Source organism: Arvicanthis niloticus, chromosome 24, assembly GCF_011762505.2.
Source record: "Arvicanthis niloticus isolate mArvNil1 chromosome 24, mArvNil1.pat.X, whole genome shotgun sequence".
Classification (NCBI taxonomy): domain Eukaryota; kingdom Metazoa; phylum Chordata; class Mammalia; order Rodentia; family Muridae; genus Arvicanthis; species Arvicanthis niloticus.
In genome coordinates, this window is record NC_133432.1 from 382501 (window position 1) to 387950 (window position 5450).

General features: G+C 53.2%; 1 long non-coding RNA gene across 1 annotated transcript in view; it reads left to right on the forward strand.

Moving 5' to 3' along the window:
* Positions 1 to 4267, forward strand: part of LOC143437518 (uncharacterized) — a 28248-nt gene extending 23981 nt beyond the window's left edge. The window contains exon 4 of the long non-coding RNA XR_013106948.1: positions 2116 to 4267. This is a non-coding gene — a long non-coding RNA (uncharacterized LOC143437518). The remainder of the gene's footprint in view (positions 1 to 2115) is intronic.
* Positions 4268 to 5450: the final 1183 nt, after the last annotated feature.

The window sequence follows — 5450 nt, forward strand, 5'->3', positions numbered from 1 at the left end:
GGCTCCCTGGCTCCCTGGCTCCCTGGCTCCCTGGCTCCCTGGCTCCCTGGCTCCCTGGCTCCCTGGCTCCCTGGCTCCCTGGCTCCCTGGCTCCCTGGCTCCCTGGCTCCCTGGCTCCCTGGCTCCCTGGCTCCCTGGCTCCCTGGCTCCCTGGCTCCCTGGCTCCCTGGCTCCCTGGCTCCCTGGCTCCCTGGCTCCCTGGCTCCCTGGCTCCCTGGCTCCCTGGCTCCCTGGCTCCCTGGCTCCCTGGCTCCCTGGCTCCCTGGCTCCCTGGCTCCCTGGCTCCCTGGCTCCCTGGCTCCCTGGCTCCCTGGCTCCCTGGCTCCCTGGCTCCCTGGCTCCCTGGCTCCCTGGCTCCCTGGCTCCCTGGCTCCCTGGCTCCCTGGCTCCCTGGCTCCCTGGCTCCCTGGCTCCCTGGCTCCCTGGCTCCCTGGCTCCCTGGCTCCCTGGCTCCCTGGCTCCCTGGCTCCCTGGCTCCCTGGCTCCCTGGCTCCCTGGCTCCCTGGCTCCCTGGCTCCCTGGCTCCCTGGCTCCCTGGCTCCCTGGCTCCCTGGCTCCCTGGCTCCCTGGCTCCCTGGCTCCCTGGCTCCCTGGCTCCCTGGCTCCCTGGCTCCCTGGCTCCCTGGCTCCCTGGCTCCCTGGCTCCCTGGCTCCCTGGCTCCCTGGCTCCCTGGCTCCCTGGCTCCCTGGCTCCCTGGCTCCCTGGCTCCCTGGCTCCCTGGCTCCCTGGCTCCCTGGCTCCCTGGCTCCCTGGCTCCCTGGCTCCCTGGCTCCCTGGCTCCCTGGCTCCCTGGCTCCCTGGCTCCCTGGCTCCCTGGCTCCCTGGCTCCCTGGCTCCCTGGCTCCCTGGCTCCCTGGCTCCCTGGCTCCCTGGCTCCCTGGCTCCCTGGCTCCCTGGCTCCCTGGCTCCCTGGCTCCCTGGCTCCCTGGCTCCCTGGCTCCCTGGCTCCCTGGCTCCCTGGCTCCCTGGCTCCCTGGCTCCCTGGCTCCCTGGCTCCCTGGCTCCCTGGCTCCCTGGCTCCCTGGCTCCCTGGCTCCCTGGCTCCCTGGCTCCCTGGCTCCCTGGCTCCCTGGCTCCCTGGCTCCCTGGCTCCCTGGCTCCCTGGCTCCCTGGCTCCCTGGCTCCCTGGCTCCCTGGCTCCCTGGCTCCCTGGCTCCCTGGCTCCCTGGCTCCCTGGCTCCCTGGCTCCCTGGCTCCCTGGCTCCCTGGCTCCCTGGCTCCCTGGCTCCCTGGCTCCCTGGCTCCCTGGCTCCCTGGCTCCCTGGCTCCCTGGCTCCCTGGCTCCCTGGCTCCCTGGCTCCCTGGCTCCCTGGCTCCCTGGCTCCCTGGCTCCCTGGCTCCCTGGCTCCCTGGCTCCCTGGCTCCCTGGCTCCCTGGCTCCCTGGCTCCCTGGCTCCCTGGCTCCCTGGCTCCCTGGCTCCCTGGCTCCCTGGCTCCCTGGCTCCCTGGCTCCCTGGCTCCCTGGCTCCCTGGCTCCCTGGCTCCCTGGCTCCCTGGCTCCCTGGCTCCCTGGCTCCCTGGCTCCCTGGCTCCCTGGCTCCCTGGCTCCCTGGCTCCCTGGCTCCCTGGCTCCCTGGCTCCCTGGCTCCCTGGCTCCCTGGCTCCCTGGCTCCCTGGCTCCCTGGCTCCCTGGCTCCCTGGCTCCCTGGCTCCCTGGCTCCCTGGCTCCCTGGCTCCCTGGCTCCCTGGCTCCCTGGCTCCCTGGCTCCCTGGCTCCCTGGCTCCCTGGCTCCCTGGCTCCCTGGCTCCCTGGCTCCCTGGCTCCCTGGCTCCCTGGCTCCCTGGCTCCCTGGCTCCCTGGCTCCCTGGCTCCCTGGCTCCCTGGCTCCCTGGCTCCCTGGCTCCCTGGCTCCCTGGCTCCCTGGCTCCCTGGCTCCCTGGCTCCCTGGCTCCCTGGCTCCCTGGCTCCCTGGCTCCCTGGCTCCCTGGCTCCCTGGCTCCCTGGCTCCCTGGCTCCCTGGCTCCCTCCACCTCCACCTCCACCACCTCCCCCTTCTCCTCTCTCCTCTTAGCACCATGGGCTTCTTTTTTCCTGGAAGAGATGGCAGGGATGTGTAGCTTGCTTTGAGGAACTCCCTTAGGGTGGAAGACAGATGCAGGTTTTTGCTGTGCAGGGTCTGTAAGGAAGCAACCAGTGGTCCTGTGAAGAAGGTGGCCAAGCCAGTGAAGTTGTGGAGCAATCTGGGTTAAAGGATCCACCATTCCTGAGGTGAGAGATGTAGGAGGAGAACTGACCCACCCTCCAGTTCCAAATTGTTGCATTATTACTGTCTAAGTGAAGTGAAATTCCAGGAAGTGTCCTGGAATTTAGGTGGATCAGGAGAGCAGTACCCTCTAAGAGGCTACTTCCAAGGATTGTTTCCTGCTCCCATGTACCCCTTCTCTCATTCCACCACCATCACTCCTAGCTCTGTACTCCAAATTTTGAAACTGCTACAGAGTGCTAAAAAGCTGCTGGAAGAAACCATTCTGGGGGTGTTTGGTGGTAATTGAAACCTTAGAAGCAGGTAGGGGAGGGTATCAGGGAAGGGAGGGAGCCAGGCCACTCCCACCCAAACTGAGCTCAGCCATGGTCTCCAGAGTAGGCTGAGTGACTGCACTCTCCCAGTGTGAAGCTGCTGCTTTCTCTGCAGCTGTGGCTTTGTTTCTTCTGCCCAGGATGGAGCTGTGGAGTTCCTTTCACATTCCCCAGTCTGTTGCTTTACTTTCCTCCACATTGTTATATTTTCCCAAAACATACAATTGTCATTCCCATATAACAGACTCTGCAGTGTCCTAGCAAACCACTCCACACCCCAAGACCCTGTAACATAAGAGTTAGAGGCTTCTGAGCTCTTTGAGCTTTTCTTTCTAAGGAACATTTAGCTTCAGTTTCAAGAGTGTTTCTACTGAAGGATCAGCCAGGTGAGGTATTGATGTGTATACACTCTGCCTAAGAAGCAGGACAGGTCCAGCTCAAGCTGACAGATCAGCATCATGGGGGTTCAGTACCCTGTCTTCTAAGGTCAGGAAAGTGCACATTCTCTTCTCTAGGGAAAAGTCTGGCCTACTGCAAAAAAAAAACATCCTCAAGGATGTCAAGCAAGAACTTTAATTTTACCCTTGTCTCTCAAATACAAGAGGTTAACACAATTTTGGGTGTATCTTTGAATTAGTGAGGTCTCTAGGGATGCAAAAAGGACAGGTTGGGTTAAGAATATAGATGTTTGTTTTACTCTCTAGCATTGCAGGTAGAAGCCAGGGTCTTACATATGCCAGGTAAGTGCTGCATACTAATTGCATCTCTCAGCATTCAAGAATACTTTCCTGACCTTAGAAGCATGTTTGACAGGGGATTCTAGGGAGTTCGTGACACATATTTAAGACATATTTCAACAAATCTTGAATAATAATCTATTATTGTTGACACTGAAAAGCCTTTGTCCAATCTGATTATCACCTCTTTAGTGCTACACACAGGTTGATATAGTAACTGGATTAAATCATTCTAAAAATGTGAGTTTTCATACTGTTTCTGTAGAGTGAAAAATTATATAGAGAGGCTTTTCCTTTATCCTATACCTGAACAAGAATGTAAGTTCCAGAAAGAGGAACTAAATGTAAGATTTTTCACTACTCCAGGATACTTGCTGGATAAATTACATTCCTCAAGCAGTAGGCCCACCTATGGGTAGGAGAGGCCCAAGGCAGGAAGACACATTCTTGATTACAGATAAAGATGCTGCCACCTAGGTGGGGCTATAGCCAGAAAAAGTAAAGATAGTTAATCTGAAATGACAGGATAGGACACAATGGCATGGTAAAAACCACATTTTTGAGAAGAATGCAGGGTGATTTCCACATGACACTAATCATTTAGGGTGAGTACCTCTGAATTGTTCCACTATTTTCATGTTTTGTATCCTATACAACCCCTCACCGCCCTTCCCACTCCTCTGGTTTGTGGTTTTTCCCTTTAAAACCCTCCATGGACTGGCTGTGGGCGTCGAACTTCACTCCTGCGTGAGTGTGTGGTGAGACTGCTGGCTGCCAGGTTTCTTCCCTAATAAACCTCTGCTGATTGTATCCAGGTATGGTTTCTTGTGATCTTTGGGTGGTCATGATTTCTTGAGACTTGAGGAAGGGTCTCTGGAGTTTGGAGCTCTTCATTTCAATTTCTTTCTATCTATTGCTTACTATAAATTTGAATTTTCCTGCCTTCCTGTCTGTGCCTGGATCAGCCCTAAGGTTTCAGCTTCAACCCCCCAAAACTCAGAAGAGGCTGGACTCCCAGGAGCTCTAATACACCCAGAAGTGTAGGAAAATTGATGGGCTTGAAGAAAATAATGAAGAAGCTTATGATTATGTACTATTGTATAACAAGAAAGTGTGTAACCAATAAAAGACAGAGGTGAAACTTAGGAAGAAAAAAAAGTTGAATTTTCCTGAGGTAACTATTGTTTTTGTTTTGTTTGTTTGTTATTTTAATTCTTTACCTCTTCTGCTACTGGGACATTTAAAATTTTGATGTTTAAAGTATTTTTGTAATATTAATTCTTAACACTGTTCACAACTGAAGTGACCTATTGGTTTAAACAAATGTTTTCTTTTCTTTATTTATGTTTTTTTTCTTTAAACAGATGTAAGTTTTAAGCCTACAATGTAAATTGGCTCCTGAAGGTTGCAGAATGCCACAGTTGGCAGCTCCAGGCACTAAGAGAATCAGAAAGGATTAGCTCAATCTTACTATGTTCTGAACATGTTTTTATTCTTTAAATGTGTTTGTGACTAGTTGAACTCCTCATTATCTATCTGCCCAAAGTAGCACTTAATCTGTCTGAGATTCCCATTCACAGCAAATTGAGTCGACCAAGGCTGTGACTTCTCAGAGATTTCAGCCTGAGCTGGACATGTGCTGATTCTTAAGCAGAGTGTATACACATCAACACCTCACCTGATATGGACATCAGAGTCAAGTTCTTTTGTATCCCAGACAACAGGCTACATGACCAAAGATGACCTTGAACTCTTGATTCTCCTACATCTGGGACCCACAATTGTTAAGATTACAGTAATGTATAGCCACTGAACAATTTCATGCTTTCTTCACTTGAAGATGAAGTAAATAAGAATAGAAGTAATACTTTCCCATCTCTTATTTTCCAACAGAAAATGTGATTTAAAAATAAATGACACTTCAGGTGACCACTATTCATGAACAACCATCTAACTTTGTATTTTACAGATATATTTCATTCCTCTCAGGACTATTTGGCTTATCTTTCTTAACAGAATGAAGAACAGTTAACATTGCTTTGAGTGCATGCTTTTCCAAACATTTTATTTTCTTTCTTTTTCTTATTTTTTTAAAATTTTTAAGTTGTTTTATTGTGAAACAGGGTTTCTCTGTATAGCTTTGGCTGTCCTGCAACTCACTCTGTAGACCAGGCTGGCCTCAAACTCTGCCTCT